The sequence below is a fragment of the Corvus hawaiiensis genome, chromosome 30 (assembly GCF_020740725.1).
Source record: "Corvus hawaiiensis isolate bCorHaw1 chromosome 30, bCorHaw1.pri.cur, whole genome shotgun sequence".
Lineage (NCBI taxonomy): Eukaryota > Metazoa > Chordata > Aves > Passeriformes > Corvidae > Corvus > Corvus hawaiiensis.
Window position 1 is genome coordinate 2750619 of NC_063242.1, and position 17795 is coordinate 2768413.

Here is a 17795-nt window from a genome sequence, read left to right on the forward strand (position 1 = left end):
TTTATTATATGTATAGAAATTTGCCTTATAAGGTCCAGTTACTCACACTTCATGCAGCCCAATTTTTGTTGAAATTATGACTTTGCTTTAAAATCAACTGAGGGAACATGCTAGCAGTCATAAAGTATTTTTTATTTAAGTATGCTTTTAAAAAATAACTATAGAGATGTGCTTTTATCTACAGATATCAAAATCCCACATCTGATCATAAAATTAATAGTAGAGATTGTGAAGTCACTGAAAGAAAAAGTTTCGCATAGCAGCATATGGTTGCCTGTCTTACTGATCTTCTTGAATGACCACACTGAACTGTATATTAAACTTGATGCAACTTATAGGAATGTTAAAGATCACTTTAACATTGCCACTTTATCCTCTGCTTTCACATTTTCTGCTTCTTAATGTTCCCACCCTCCTCATTTGATGGTGCATTCTAATTTATGATGCCAGGAAGCCATTAAATAAATAGACAGAACTTTGCCAAATTATGGGATTTGTCTTCATGTAAAGGGGAAAATCCAGATAAGAAAATAAAAACTCTCTAGAGAAGAAGTGTTTTTTCTCCATGCAGACAAAGTCCTAAAGAGTTTTGGTACCAATAATACAGGAAATTCAAACCTAATAAAGGAAATGCATTAGAAGCAAAGGGTGAAAGATTTTAAATACAATTAATTTAGGCTTTATACTTATATATTAGCATGAAACATATCAGAGAAGTAGCAATCTTTTGTGAAAAGAGTGAAAAATTCAGGTTTCTGACTTTCCATCAGAATAGAAACCCACATATGACAAAAATACTTTTGCCAAGCCCTCTTCCAGGGAGATGTATGGTTTTCATATGCAGAGTCAGGAGTTGGACAAAACAAGGAAAGTCTGGTCCATGTCTGTTATTACATCCCAATCGAAAAAAACATCCCTAACAGCAGCATTTAACTTTACTCTTCTCTGTAAAGTTTTTTTTAAGGAGAAAAATATGCTGGTAATAGAAATGGCATCTTGATTACACTCCATAAAATGAACATAATGTAAAGCTAATTAAGTAGATGTAAGCATATGTTTGCAAATAGTGCTTTCTAGAAACTATCTTGACTGACTTAATACATTATGGATAAAATGAACCAGCCCATGTCAAATGAGCATTCCCCCCTGCCAAATGTTACTCTTTTATTACGAGACAGGAAAAGGGAGATGGTTCAAAGAAAACAGAACTGATTGTCAGATCCAGTCTGCAAAATATGTTGAACATTCGGGCTAATACTGTAGAAGAGCAAATATTTTGGGGGTTTTCTATGAGTGTCACTACTTTAAGAAGGAAGAATAATTTCTTTGATTCTACCAGAAAAAGACAGTATCAACACTGTCAAGTAGGAACAGAAATGCAGTCACTTCTAAAAATTTCAGATTCTAACTAATTTAAAATCCATGGGATTTTCAACTATTTCAAAGAAATTTTATTAATAATAAAGCTGAGTGAATAGGTTGTAATGAATTATTTAGTTAATGAATGCCACATGTTTGGGCAAATTTTCTGCGAAAAAGTTTGAAATTCTCAAGTTATGCATATTGAATTAAAAATGTGCTGTATTCAGTGAAATGTTCTTTCTGTACACACCATTCACAAAGGGGGTTCACATTTTTGCAATTTTTCAGAGATCAATAAATATTCCTTTGACTTCTTCAAATAACGTGTGACTAACGAACAAAGAATGGGATTCAAATTGTGAGATCTTAAACTAAAAGGACACAAAATTTAGAAAAGTTCTCACTGAATGTGTTTAAACACTGGAGGCATGAGCATACTAATATTTTTTCTACCATTAGGTTAAAACCCCCTCGTATATATATATGTGTGTGTGTGTGTGTGTATACATATATACATATATATATGTGTGTGTGTGTGTGTATATATATATACATATATATATAAAATTAATAAATTTAGGGGAATCAAGTAAAAGATTTTCTGATTACTCTGCAAAGCCTACAGTTTAGGAAATTACCGAAAACTTATCTTCTGCCCAGTTAGAGTTTCATTTAGAGGGGGAAAAATTGCAGAAAGCAGCCTTTCCCTTTCTGCTTTGGCAGCTAATGAAGAGACTATTTGCATTTTCTTGTTTCTTTTCAGAATGTCTGACCTAAAATTCTCAACTTGGCTACCACTCCCTTTTGCAACATATACATACAGTGTCACTTTTCAAAGAAGTTCAGAAGTCCTCAAAAGCTTCAATACCACAATAACACACAAAGGGAAACCGTCCTTCTAGTCATTTGCTGTATAATTCTTTGACACAACATGCCCAAAGTGATATATCCAACTGTTTGAATGAGGATATTGTAGCACAAAGACAGCATTGACTGAGGCCAATCTGCAAAGGCTAATTTGTGTTTTCTTATCCTTCAGACAGACCTCTCCAGTGTGTATAAAACTGTAAATGACCACAGTCTGCAGCTGGAAAAGCCTGATGACTGGCAAGGGACCCAATGAGGACTGAATAATCAAGCTGGGCTATTAAAAGGTACAAGACATCAATCCCAAATCACTGGGATGAGGCAAATCAGTTATTGTATTTTTTAATGTACATTCCTTTAATTGAACAGCTTTGTTCATGCTTTGTTGCTATGTGAAGATAAGCCAGAACAGGGGAGAAGCCACATTCCAAGGGCCTATTTCTCTAATTGCCAATAAAATCTACGCTGTCCAAGCTGGTGAGCAAAAGTAATCTCAGCTAGGCTAATTCTCTTCTTGTTCTTTCTTGTAGATAAAATTGGACAAATGCTTTGGTTATATATTGCATTTACATATATGGAACAGTCAAGCAAACTTTCTCAGTCAAAGTTTGTGACAATCCCTTTTCAAAAATGTACACCATATGCATGAAGCACAACTAATACTGTGATTTATTTTTGTTTTCTGTTTTTTCTTTCAAAGAAACAATACTATGTGTGATCACTCAAAAATTGAATTTATGCTGGAAAGCCTGCAGGGTTCACAGACATGTGTGTATAACTAGGTGTTGTGGTTCTGGCCAAGAGTTAATTTTTGCAATAGCCAGTAGTAGCATTTATTCTGTACTACTTGAGTTGAGGGAACAGATTCTCTTCTGGTCAGAGGTATGGTGGAGGTGCCTTGTGTGCTGCTGGTTCTGTCACGTGTCATTTGTTCGCATTTCTTGTACACCTTTTCATTCATATTGTTGCTATACTGTTTCTTCCTTATTTCATTGCTGTTTCCAGTAAATTGTTCCTATTTCAACCTGTAATCTTTACATTTTGTGCCTCCAATTCCCATCTTCAGCCTGCTTCAGGAGGAGGGGAAGTGAGTGGAGGAGTGACCAAACAGTGCATGGTTTGGAGCTCTTCAGTGGGAACACTAAATCGGGGAATACCATTCCTAAACAACAACACTGGGAAATTTTTTTTGCCCATATACAGCTTCTCAGGGAAATTTTTCTATACATATATATTACATACATATGCAAAAAAAATGCATATTTTACACAGACAGTAATTTATCATAATTTAAAAAATGAACACACTGTAAAATATCTGTTGAATTTTGAGCATTCTGGGTTCTTTTGGAGGGTTAAAAAAAGGCTTACAAGGTTCAGCCACATGGAAGACCTGCACTGATCCACTGTAGGCTCTGGATACTGCTTCCATGTAAGAAAGATCTGTAGATGTCACGTGTGTGCTTTGGGAGAGAAGGTCTCAGAGGAGGCATGCTACCACATGCTCCTGGGACACCCTCACCTAAAAATCCAGGATGTGGCGGGATTGTCCCTTTTTCCAATTGGCTAGGTGTGAAGACAAATCACCATCAATGTCCAAGGCAGACAGCTCCCAGGGCTGGAATCCAGGCAAGCAAAAGGACCCAGAACCAAAAATTCAGTTGAAGTGTTACCTTTTTGGAATCTATTTTTGGTTATAGAATCATAGAATCATCTAGGCTGGAAAGACCTTTAAGATCATCAAGTCCAGTCATTAGCCCAGCACTTCCAAGTCCACTGCTAAACCCTGAATTTCCCTAACCACCGCATCTAGATGTCTTTTAAATATCTCCAGTGATGGTGACACAACTTCCCTGGGCTTTACACTCCCTCATCCTAGTAATGGCCCCAGATATTTGATGAGAAATGTCTGACTTTCTCAAACAAATAGTAGGGAAAAAAATAAGATAAAAAAAGATAAGGGTGTTTTTGTCTTATTGATATTTAGCATTTAGTTCCAGCAACAATTTGTAGATGCACAATTTTAGAAACATGTTTCTCCATAGATATTACACAAAAGAGATGGATGTTTATATGAATTTAAAATGAAATAATATGGATTATGTGATATTATATAATTAGTCTTTGTGGTAACAGTGTGTTCAGATTAGATCGTACTATTGAATAAAGCCTAAATGCTTTACTCCAGCACATTTCCTTTGATTTCAATAGGAGACTGTCAGATAAAGATTTTGTTAAAAGAGTAAGTGCCTCAGAATTTAGCTTTCTCATGTGGATTTCATTTCTAATGGAGTATGAATTGCTTTATGAACTTCTATATTTCCATGTTAATATGATTAAGAAGACACATTGAGCTATAAGAGCCTTCCTGGGCAAATTACCCTCTCTAAACAATTTTGCTGTCACACTGGGGAAAACGATCACATTTTATTTATTTGGCTTTTCACATATATAAAGTTTTTGTTTGCTTTTTTTTCCCCCAGAGCTATGAAGAATGGAAGAGGACCAAAGCAACCTTTCACACAGCAAATATTTTGAAGCACCAGCAAACTCAGAGACAGTCATTTCACCTAATAAGGAGGTCCTTTTATGTAACTACTGTGAAAAAAAAGTTGTGGTGTACGAAGATGAGCTGATGAGAAAATAGTCATTTGCCTTCTTAAAGCATTACTAGGTTGGTTTACCTTAGATGTACCTTCAATTACCTGCAGAGAACACAAAGTACCTACATGTACCTACATGTTTATTTCTATTATGTGTTTGTTCCTGCCTTCAGCTTTAATTATGGTGCATAAAGTGTTTTGCAGACCAGTATCTGCCTTTTCTATTTTTACAGAGGATGACCACTCTTTTTTTACAACAGCTGAGTCATTTGAGGCTTCCTGGCGATGTCCCCATCACTGCTAGATTATGCTAGGTAGCTTCCATTTTTGAAATTTTAATTTAAGAACAGGGCATCAAAATATATTATTTGACTTTGTCTTATTAACAACTTTTTATTGCAATGTATCAGCACTTCCTTGTTAATGTTTACAGTAAATTGTCTGTAGTGAGGCTATACCACTGGTTGAAGACAGGTGTATGCTGACTTGTAATTTCCCTAAAGCTTATTAGAGTGCTCTCTTCTCTATTCCAGCTCACCATGTGAGACATAAAAATATGCTACCATTCAGATTTACATTAGATTGCAATAGGGGAGAAAATGTGTGCTTTCTTGAGTCTTCATGTTGTGGTCCATAATGATTCAGTTCAAATAAATTTGACAAAAATTACAATCTATATCAGCCTTTTTATTTTGGCTTTTGAGTTGGCACTATACTATTCCATCTGTTGATGTACTGTCACTTCCTGGCATAATCTAAAATAACACAATGTAATAATGGATTTTGATATAATAAAAGAATACTTTAAAATAAAATGGCTCTGAGGACTTGAAGACTGACAGATGCTGATGAAAGTGTTGAACAAAGCCTACCATCTTTGCAACAAAATGTGCACTAGCAGTGTAAGAAGGTGTCTCGCACCAGCCACTAAAATGTCCCAGGTATGATCTCAAACCCCTCATGTATGACACTGATTCATATGACACATATAACTGATTGACTCATGCAAGTTATTTGCTCCTTTTTGAATAAGTTTCTGCTGGAGAGCTTAAAATACATTAAACATGGATTTATATTATTCAAGAGGTTGATGAGCAATGTACAGTACACTCTAAATAAAAGTTTTTAAGTCACTTCAAAGTTTATTCTCTGTAGAAAGAATGAAAAAAAAAGATTCTTGCTTTCAAGGTTAAATTTTGGAAATATATGGTATCAAATCTATTTCTTTATTATTTGCATTTCAAAACATAATAAGATGGAAAATCAAACCTATATCCATTGAAAAAGCATAAGATCAAGGGATCAAGAAGAGACATAAGATCTATAAATTCAAGACATAACCGAATGTCAAGTTTATGTACCACCTTCTTTTTTTCACTGTAAATGTTATTTGCTCCAGCTATTCACCTGGATCTATATTAGTCACACCTCTGTTACACTGAATGGCCAACTAAACAAATCTTAGCTTGAGACCTGCACTGTTTAGCCCAAACTAAAGAGTTTTAGAGTATTTTTTTTAATGCAAAAAATGTGTAGTTGTTGTTAATTTTGAGAAAATACATAATTGTAACTCTTGCACATTTTTTCACAGAACTTACGTTTTTACCTAGATTTGAATCAGGACAGTGTAAATGCATTTTTTAAAAAAATTGAATATAGATTATTTGAGGATGGGTTTAAATTCAGAAGTAGTCTCAAGCCTGCACAATTTAAATAATATAAGGTCATAGGCAAAAATAAAAATATGATGGCTGATTATCTGGAAAACACTATTTTCCAGAAGCTAAGTGACTTTCCATTTGACCTTTCTGTGAGTGCTGTACTGTCAGTGGGAGACAAAAGAAAAAAGGAAAGGCAAAAATATCCTGTGCACAAGAATATGACCATCACAGCAATGTCCTGATGGGTCCTAAGAGCTCTGTGGAGATCTTAAATGAGTTCATTCAACTCCAGCACTCATGTGGGTTTTGTCTATTGTATATATATATTCCAAGACCTGGTTCATTCTGTTGCTCCACTTTCACACTGGCTTAACCTCCACAGAACTGTCAAAGTTTGCACTGCTGCCCAAATACCACAGAAGCATGATAGCCTTTGCACATATTTGGCTAAAAGTGTTGGGAAAATGACACATAAATATAAAATCCTGGCAGAGCACCATTTGCACTACACTGAGGCAAAGATTGTTGCATTCTGAAACTGATATATCCAAGGAAATATTTGTCTGCATCTAATTATTTGGCTTCAGGAAACAGGACATAGAGGTTATGTTTCCAATAATCATCCAGCATAGCTTTTATAGCTTACTTTTCTCAAGTAAGTCAGAAACAAAACTCCCCAGCCACTAAAGTATTTGCATTTATTAATAAAGAAAATGATCGTGAAATTCTAAATGACAAAGTTTTCAAAAAAGGCTGTTCAGAAAAGATAATGTCATTAAGCAGTTGAAGCAAAGTTTTCAGATGCAGCCTTTCTTCAACTTTTTTTTTTTTTTTTTTTTGAACCATCGGTGATCCTGGCTGGATGTATTTTAAAATAATTTGAGTGATACAAGAGGCAAGGTTGTTCCTTTTACATTCAAATATATGCTTCACAAGGTACAACTTCATTCTTTCATCTCTTTTATGATTCAGTCATATTTTATTGAAATTTTGTCAGTGTTTGTCACAGTTCCTGCCAAGCATACTCAAGCAGCTGAGATGAGAGGTTGAAAGAAAAGTGACTGAACAGAATTTTAACAAGGGATAGACAAATATCAGATGGTTTGTTTCATATTGTGAAGCAAACTACCTGAATCCACCATCCCTTTGAACAGTTTATCCAAGCATTAATGGTGCCTTCAGTCTGATTCCACAGTGGTACTCAGACTTACAGAGCAGAAGGAGTCTCAAGCTGTGCTGAATAATTGTGAATAACAATACTATTTTCAAAATAATGAGTAATTAAAGTATGTATCTGACATTCTTGTGGTGTTGCTGGAAAGCAGACCAGGACTGGGCTTTCTGCTCTTACCTCTGAAAACAGTGCCACAATACATAATTCTGGTCTAGGCAAATCTAAATGCCTGTGTTCACTGCAGTTCTAGTTCTAGCAGTGGCAGTGAATTTTTAATCCTCTGCTAAACAGCAGGCAGTCAATCTTCTTCAAGAATAGAGGTGTAGAGAAGAAAAAGCCCAATATAGTTAGAGGAGTGAAATCTTTTTTGCAACAGAGCTAACATCATAAAAATTGCTGGCATTGGGCTAGCCTCACTGTTATTAAAAAAACCCCAAACCCACAAAACTGCAGCCACACTCTGCTGCTTTATTGGCCTCAATTAATGTTGTTTTTTGTTCAAAGAAACAGATTAAAGTAGAAAGCAAAGAGAGGAGAAACAAAACAATCACATAAAACCTGGAAATGTTAAAATTTTGAAACTTCGCTGGATGAAATTGAACCTGCAGTACACTAAGTATGTTCCACAGGGTGTGATATTTTCAGCCAGTGAAAAAGTGATTTTTATTTTACATTTGGAGTACTATGATAACCAGGAGAATGAGTGTATTTTTTTGCAAAGGATTCATATAGTACAAAGGAAGATCTGGTGTGGATCAGAACTGGCTTCATATGACCCGATGTGAATTTTGTGCCCTGCATAAGGGTATAGGCTTATTGAAAAAATGCAGTATGAGTAAGGATCATTGATGAGGCATTTATCAATGCAGAAATCCAACAATCTTCAGAGTGACATTAAAATTCTGCTTCATAAGACATCTAGGTGCTTCTGAAACTGTACCTTATATTATGAACATGCTTTGTAGAAGGCTATATATAACATTACATGGGTAACTTGCCTTCTGGCATTTCCTAGCTCTCAAGTGCTTCAATTCACAATTCAAATAACATTATTTTAACATAAGTGGGTTCAGTTTTTGTTTGTCTTTGGTGGGGTAAAAAGAAGAGGTAGTGTTTCACTATGTTTTGCACACCAGGAATGTTGAAATGACATTTGTTGAAAAAACAGCAGAGCTATGCAATGAATTTTCACGCATATGTGATCAGAGCACCTGCTTCCTGCTCACAAATATATTCCTTTTGAAACTTATTCGAACATTTTACCTTCATAGTACTTTGAAATAGATGCTATTTCAAAGTCCCCTTCTAGAGGCATATCTCTTTTTTATCATCTGCTCTACTGCAAATCATACAAAGATATCTGTCTAAGAGAGAGTAAGGACATGAAAAACTCAATTCTAGATCAGTAAGAGAATTTCTGTGAACTACAATTCCAAAAACTTTCCATAGTTCACTGATCAATACAGAGGAACATGGAATTTCTCTACCAAAATGAAAGGAAAATTTCCTTGCTTCTCAACAGGACACAGACCATTTAATGTTTTCAAAGCATGATAAAAGCAAATAGTTTGGGTGATTTAATAATTTTGTAGAAAATGTTTATTCACTGGAATTCTGGAACCACTTTTGCATCAAGAACATTGTCATTTGGTAACTGTTTATACATATGCAAAATTATTGAGAAACAGCTATTGTGAAGGTAAACAAAAACTATAGTGGGTAGAAAAGTATTCCAGATTAAAAAAACCCAAAAAATCAAAACCCACAAAATGTCTCAGCACTCACAAAATAGTACTACAGTTCTGTGGGGAGGGTCATTGTAAATATTACTTATGAAATAGATGAGGATAAGCTGCATATATCCTGTTATTTTCATTATAGTTTGTGTCTTGCTGTCTGACTGATGTGCTAAAGACTATTCTGCTGTTACTGTCTTTTACCAGGGATGCTTTTAAAATTTACAGCATCATCCCCAGGAAATAAAATTGTGTTTCAGAGAAAAAAAATAAAAAACCACTGCTGTTGCATTTCTAACCACATCTTATCTGTTCTAAGAGACAAAGAATTTTCTTATGGATGAATTTATTACGAGTCATTTAAAGAGGTAGACCCAAAGTGCTTGGTTCTGTATATATGTATAGGTATATATTATTTCTTTAGGTTTTGAAAATAAAAAATATTAATACAGTGATATAATATCTACGAGAACTAAAATGTAACATTCTTTTCTTGAGAAATTAAAAAAGTGCATTCTACAAAATTTCTCAGAAATATATATGGTGATGGAATATAGCCTTTGTGGTGTGTGTTATATACCTACATGCCATACATATATATCAGTGTTTTCCTTAGAGCTTTTATTACTTAATTACTATAAGAACTGAATTAATTCCATGTGTATTCTATAATTATTAAGGAAGAACATGGAAGGTTTTGAATGCCATATACTTTATATTACACGGTATACACACTTTGCATCTTCTTTCGTAAACATAATTTTATTAATATTTCTTTTCTTTTTATTAACTTGTTACAGCCCTTTCTTTCAGCTTTTCCTTCTCTGGAGGATCTACAATTTCTATAGAAGACTTTTTAACTCAGTGCTGCTTTCACATTTTAACCAAAGATTAACCGGGGCAGTTGAAATTGTTTTCAGCATGAGTTCTTTTATACATGATGCTATCTCATCAGTAGCACAGTCTTGGAAGATAATTCTTGGTGGTCTCATTCAGTGGCAATTCCAATAGAGCTAGTAGATTAATGTAGGGTAGAACTTTTCACAAATCCTTCATCCATTACAGAACAATTTTTCAAAATATAGAGCACTTTGTAAGTCAAACAAAGTAGAATTATGGTTTAGTGAACTGCAGTCCTGAGTGTGTTATGGTTTATTTTTCTGGTAAAAAAATAAACTATTACTTTGACTAATAACTCTCATGGAATGCAGGAAAAGATTACTGTTAGGTATTTCTTGCCAAAAGAAATTGATATCATGGTACTTTTAAAGCACACCAAAAGGACCTGAATTTACTGGTACTTGAATAGATTTTTAGGCCTGGCATATGTCATTACTGTAAATCTTTCAAACATTTAAGTAGAGAAGAATCAGTTTCATCTTACTTCTGGAAAAAGTCACTGCTAATCCTCCTTACACTCTGGGCTTGATCCAGGGAGAATCTGTAATTCTCATTCAGCCAAGTTAAGCAAGGACCACAAGAACTCAGCACCTTTCTGGATGAACTCCTTTAGACTGACTATCTGTATTTGAATATGAGTGTGGTACACATCTCTATGTGCTACAAATGGAGAGAGAAGAAAAGAAACTTCTCATTTAGCACACAAATCCCACCTTGTCCCAAAAGTCCCAAAAACTCATCAAAATTTATCTGTATATGAAATCTAAGGATGACATTTTAGTATATTCTTGTGCTGGTGGGACCAGTAAAGAGCTTTTGCTTGCTGACGGAGCAAGCCGGAGCAGATCATATTTTTGGGAAGGTGACTTTCATCTTAAGTGAATTTCTTGAAAAAATATAAAGGTGACATTTTCTTATGAAGAGTCTGGTTTATAATTACCTCTTCAAGAAAGTTTTTTCCTTTTACAGCTACACTTCTGTTGTAGCACAGAAAGCACTCAAGCACTACTGAAAATTGTTAGGGATAGTTATTTAACTGCTTTAAATTGATTCAGGAATCAACAGCTATTTGGAATGTTTTAGTCATTGTTTAAGTATTTGCACAATTGAATGATTGCAGGAAACTGCTTATGAATGCTGACAGCAAAAGGCAGACATCCTTCAGTGATGTTTGTGTCTGAGAACAGCAGGAAAGCATACGAAAGTACAGAGGATTCATGTATAAAACAAAAATTATATAAAGATCAAACTGATTCTAAAAATAAAGCAGTAAAGTGTTAACACATTGCTACCTCTTTTCCCATAACCTGTGTCTATATGCATATGTTGAAATCAGTTTAATCCCAGGAGAATCTACCCTCGTGTATGAACACAAGGAATGAACACTACAGAGAAAACTACATCCCCCCTTTTGTGCCTACAGTATTTGTTCAATAATAGTTACAAAATAAGCACGCAGAGGTTGACGCAAATAGAAGGAAAATTCCTCAAGCTTCGATGACACTTAGTAGCCTTGGGACTGCATGATTAGCAGATATGGCCCTGATCCAGCAAAGCCTTTTGAGCATGTGTTTAACTTCCACCCTGCAGGTTGTTCCTCTGAAGTACTACATGCACAGCTAAAGCTAAGCACATACTTAACTCAAGACCTATGCTAGAGTGAGGCCCAAAGTTATTAAAAGGAGAGTGTGAAATGTCATTAGAATTACAGAATGTAAAGAAATACAAAGAATCATAATGACACCAGCAGTTTTCAGCTGTACAGACTGTACAGCTTGCATGGTCTGCTATAAAGTTACACAAACCAGGGTTTTTTTCAGAGTAACTAAGCATGAAGTTTCAAATGGTACTAGTAAAGCATAAAAGTAAAGATGCAATTGTCAGTTGTGTACCGAAAGATTTGAAGCAACTGCAGTAAATATTTGTTGTCTTAAGTTTTGTACACCAGCTTTGTTACTATGCTGTATTGATTGCCAAGGTTAAAACATGGCTGAATATTTGCCCAGGAAAAATGTTGTCTTCCTTTGTTAGGACTAAATCTATATACTGATTACTGTTGTTTGAAGAAACAGTAGTACAGTGCTTTAAATTGTAACCTTCATAAATACTTTTACTTAAATAGGAACCTCAAAATCCTAAGGCAAACAAAAGCATGATTATATGTACAGCAATAATGCCCTTATCAAAATGGGATAACAAACACAATAGTTAGCAACATTTGAATAGTGTAACAAGAGTGTTTATAATAAGACGATTAGAGGCAAAATGCAATGGCCCTTTCACAGACTGCTTCCTGAGCATACCAAACTGTTTGTCACTTAGGGACTTCAGAACAGTTTCTAGATAATTCTTCCACTAAAGCTACTTTTGGAAGGTAAGCTTTCCATAAGCTTTAATAAAGCACATCTTTCAAACTAGCAATGGTAGTAGGGTTTAACATGGCTTGAGGACAAAAATATGTTAGAGACAAGGGCAGGAAAAGGTCTCTTTGTTCAACTAGACTTTCTCATTTAACATCATACCTCTCTGTATTTCAGTTCTCAGCTCCTGCTCTTTGTAATAAAGTCCCATTTATTCATATTTATTACCCTTTTCCACAATTTGCACTTTACAAGTTTATGGATTTGTTTCTTTTTTTTAATATGAACTTGAATAATTTTATATTTCTGTATGGTTTCTAATATTGACATCTTGCTAAATTTTACCACTGATTTACAAGATGCTGGTGATAAGTTTGTAAAAATAGGAAATGTTTTATGAATGTAACTTGTTAATTGGCCTAGATGGTGATATTACTGAAATGGCAAATAAAAATGTTCAGTGAGAAAATTATTTCTTCCACATATAGCTCAGTTCTGATCTGAAAGTCCCCAGTATTGCCACCGAGTGTTTAGTGAAGGTGTCAGACATGATAAAGATTAGACTAATTCGTTACTAAAAGTGTACTTATTTCATCCTAGTAGTAATGTGCTAGAAGAATTATAAGCAGTAGTGAACAAGTAAATTTACTGAAGCTCTGTTGTTCTGATGCCTTTGAATTGTAGCAAAGATTTTCACTTTTGCTGCAACAAAAGACATTCTAGATTCCATTGTCCATCCATCCATGCTTAAGGCAATCCACTTGCACTTTCCATAACAAGCTTAATAGTAGCAAAGGCTTAATTGTCCGTATCTCCACTGCAGCAATTTCCATCATCTCTTTATTGTGACAGTACATTGTGTTTGCTCTTAAAGCTCCCACTCCCATATGAATTATTCTCTTCCTTGCGAACACGGGACCAGTCTTACAAAATTTCAAAGTGAGGGAAGATGTATTCTTCTGAACATTGTCGAACTGGCAGCCAAAAGTTCTCAAAATATGAACTGAAATCTGAAGAAGGATGATGGTTGCCCTTCCTGTACTGACACAAGAAGGCAAGAGCTGAAGCTGCATGGTAAGAACAAGGAAGACCTATAAAAGTATAGCCAGTAACAAAAATTATTTCTAGATGTATTTTAATGTCACATTTGTTTGTGTTCTTTTTATTAAATGCCATAGGTTATGAACTTAAGATACGATATTTTAGGGTGCCATAGTTAAAATGAGCAAATGTTTACTCATAATGACAGTATAAGTAACAGAAAATACATTACAAAAGCATCCAATAGATGAGAAAAAATGTATCTATTAGAGTGTAACAAGGGTCATAACAAAATTTCTTTCATATTTTGATGAAATATTTCACTTCTATTCCATTCCCAGCATATGTCCGCCCAGTCAACACAAAATTTGTTTAATTATTTCCCATCAGTCAATAGGAATAAAAAAGAAATCAATTAAAAATCAATCACAAACCACATTTTCAGTTTCCTATGGGCTTTCAAATAAATTAAGGTTAAGGAAGAGTATGTGCACCCTTTTGAAGACAGCTGCCGCACATGAATATAGTAGAAATTAACAAATGGGTTTATTTATGAAATTAATTACATGAATATGCTATTTTATATTCTACAGGAGAAAAGAATTTCTTATCATGAATACGGAGGTGCAGCTGAGAGGCAGCTGAGGTAGCTAGAGTTATGTGCTATAGAAATAGCATAACAATTAAGGATTTTCTTTCTGATTAAATATTTCTTCCTTGTATTTTCATTATGCCGTAATCCAACATTATTTGTTCAATTCCATGTAGTTTTGTAGAACTATTTTAAACTCATAGTATATCTCATTATGCCACAATCTTATTCTGTGCTTTAAGGCTATCTTAAAATTTAGAAATTCTTCTCTAATAACAGATAATCACAACACAGTCATGATTAGCATTCAGTCCCACCTCAGTGACAGATTTTGTTCCTGTGCAGAAAAGAAAGAAGGGATAAGAAATTACTAAATGCATACTTTCTGTTTCCTGTTCCTATATCTTTCTAAGTCCTTGTAGACAAAACACAGATAAACAGAAGTCCCAACCAAATTAGCAAGCCTGAACCACAAACCAAGCCTTTTCTTCTTGCACACTGAAAATCATTTTCACCCGGCTATTTTTGGCTGAGTGTGCTAGTTCTGGTTCAGTGAAACTGACATCAAATCCTACACTAATGGGTAGCAGAATTTTACTTTATTTTATTTTATTTTATTTTATTTTACTTTATTTTATTTGGTTTGGTTTGGTTTGGTTTGGTTTGATTTTTAAATATTTGACTTTGTATTTCTATTAGAAATTCAATGATAAGATTTCAATAAAATATATTGCTCTTGAAAATGACATAAAACTAGTAGGAACTAAAACAAATCAAGTGTATAAAATTATTATTTACACATATGAAGGAAAAATTCCTCCCCAGTGATTTAGGTTATCATCTTTAATTTATGTGTGTCATTAATTAAGTCAACCACTGAAAAGTTACTGAAGAGTCCATACTGGGTTGTATTCATTTTTGCTGCTCCCTTTCATGGCTTGAATTTCACTCCTCAAAAGCTTACTCTCACAGGAATTCCATCAATTCACAAAACTTGTTCCATAGGATGAACTGACTGAACAGTAAGACTGAGTTGACAGTGTCGAATAAGATGGAAAAAAAGCTATGTTGTTGTCTTAATATCACATTGTTATCATTACCTGCTTGCATCTACAACTTTGGCTTATCCCTGCTTTTGAGGGTATGGAGTTATTGCCTCAAAACATAAGCTTTTCCTAGCTCTAAAAACTAGAATATTTTACATTAACTCTGTCCTACATAGGCCCTCTGTTCTACAGATTTTTCTATTTCATATATAAACTATTTATGTGTAGAAATTTATATGTATGTTTATACAGTACCAAAAGCAACAGAAGCCTGATCAGCAAGAGTAAAGTCCCTGAGTGTTACGCCAGTCATGAAAACTTTGCTTTGGCTGAGGTCACACTAACAGAAGGGATGTTGTGGATGGATCCTACTTGGTGGAAGGATTTCCTATTGGATATGTGAAAGAGTGCCAGCAACGGCTTTTGATCTCTCAAAACATATCAGGATACTGTATGGCTGCTCTTACCTCATGTGTTCATGCCAAACTGGACTCTTCTGGAACATTGATCACACCTCATCTCAAAGACAGATGAAGAAAGGCGAGGGATTATCTCAGTGCTCTGCCTACCTCACTCTGTGGGTGAAACTGGTAAAGTATAAGCTGCCCTGGAATTTTATACTTTAATAGGAGGTTGAAAGGGTTGGGAAAGACAGTGTTTAGAAAGTATGGGTTCAATAACAACCTTCACTCAGTACTCATACTCACACTCATTTGTGGTGTGGAATAAAAACAAGCTGAGACAAGGAAACCCCCACCAAGTTGTGTGATGAGGTCATAGTATTTGAGCTCAAATCTTGCCCCCAGAAGAGATACTACAATATTTTTACAATTCAGTGAAGTGAACCCTGTGAACTACAAAATTTAATGCAAAACATTTCAACGGGTTCCGCTTCTGAGGTGCATTTATGGCGAGGAGCAATTTGGAATGTCAGTTTGTGCCAATACACAGTATATAGTTTGAACTTGCCTGAATTTGAAATTAAAGACTGCCTTCTTGCCTCACACTGTGTGTGTGCTGACATCCCAAAGCTAGGCCTCTGCATTTTCTAGTAAGAAAGTATTTTTCTACAGGTTTTTTTTCTGTTCAATACTCAAGACATAGTTTAGTTATGCTGACCTTTTTGGGTGTCTTGCTCCTGTAGCAAGTTAGAAGATTAAAATTTTTTCACAGCTTCTGTGGTGATGAGATTAAAGTGGGAATTTAATGAACCCTCTTTACAGAGACATAAAGATTTTTTCACAAATATCAATGTTCATTTTTATAATTACTGAAAGTGGGTTAACAGTCAGCTTTGAAGCAATATCAACTCATAGTTCAGTAAGGTATTGTAGGATATTTAGATCTTATGATTTGATAGTTAATTTTCTAAATGAAAAAGCCTAACAAAGGGATAAATATATTTTTCCTGAAAATTGGAGCATAAATACGTCTTTCAAATTAGAAAATGAAGGTCTTTAGTAACCGGTAATCATAGATTAGCCATTAGTAAGACAGCAACAGGGTTGTACTATCTCCTGTCTTTGCTTGTCTTACCAAGAGAATTAAATTCAAGCTTTGCCTTATAATTTCAACTCAGACCCCCCTTTAGGCATCAATCCCTGGCCAGCTTTATCAACAATATCAAAACTCTGACAGTTTGAAGCTTGCATCTAAAAAACACACAGCAAGTAGGGCTTTTTTTAAACCATTGACTTTCAAAACAGCTCTGTCTCTTGCATACAATCTTGATAAAGGAACTTTCCAATGAGGAATTTGCTAGCTGGATGTTTGATAGCAAGGTTGTCTTTTCGAAAGAAAATTATGGTCGTCTTCAGTCTGTATCAGAATGCAATCATCTGAAACAAAATATGTAAGTGAATACTGAAAGTTTATTCTTTAGGAATAGTGCAGTGCTCAGGAAGATCTCTGATGTGCTCCAAATATGTCATTCAAGACTGAGTTCACTAGTGGGCTCAAAAAGTAGACATAGTTGTCTGTGGAAATTAAAAGCTGCCACTGGCTTAGTCTGATGATGTAATTGCTTTTCATCATCCTGCTAAATCACCTACATCCTTTAATGTTATCTCTAGTGGACTGAATTAATTTAGCAGTTAGTAGGCAAAGTGAGAGACATAACTTATTGCCATGAAATGACTATTTATGATGATTGTAACTGATCTGGAGTTTGTTAGACCCATGGCAAAGCCATGGTAAAGATCTTGAATTGACAGTTTTCCCCACACTTGAAAAGAATTTGTACGTGTATCAGTGTTGGCTTCCTGAAAATTTCTGACTGCCAGTGAACTGATTCGAACAATGAAAAGTCAAATCATCATGCTTTCTTTCAACCACTCATTGCTCTCTTACAGACCACAAGAAGACCAAAGCTGTCAAATGAAGAATATTTGCCTGGTGATTTACAACTTTACTGGATCCCTTTTTTCCTGTATGGAAATTTTCATAAGTGGTTTG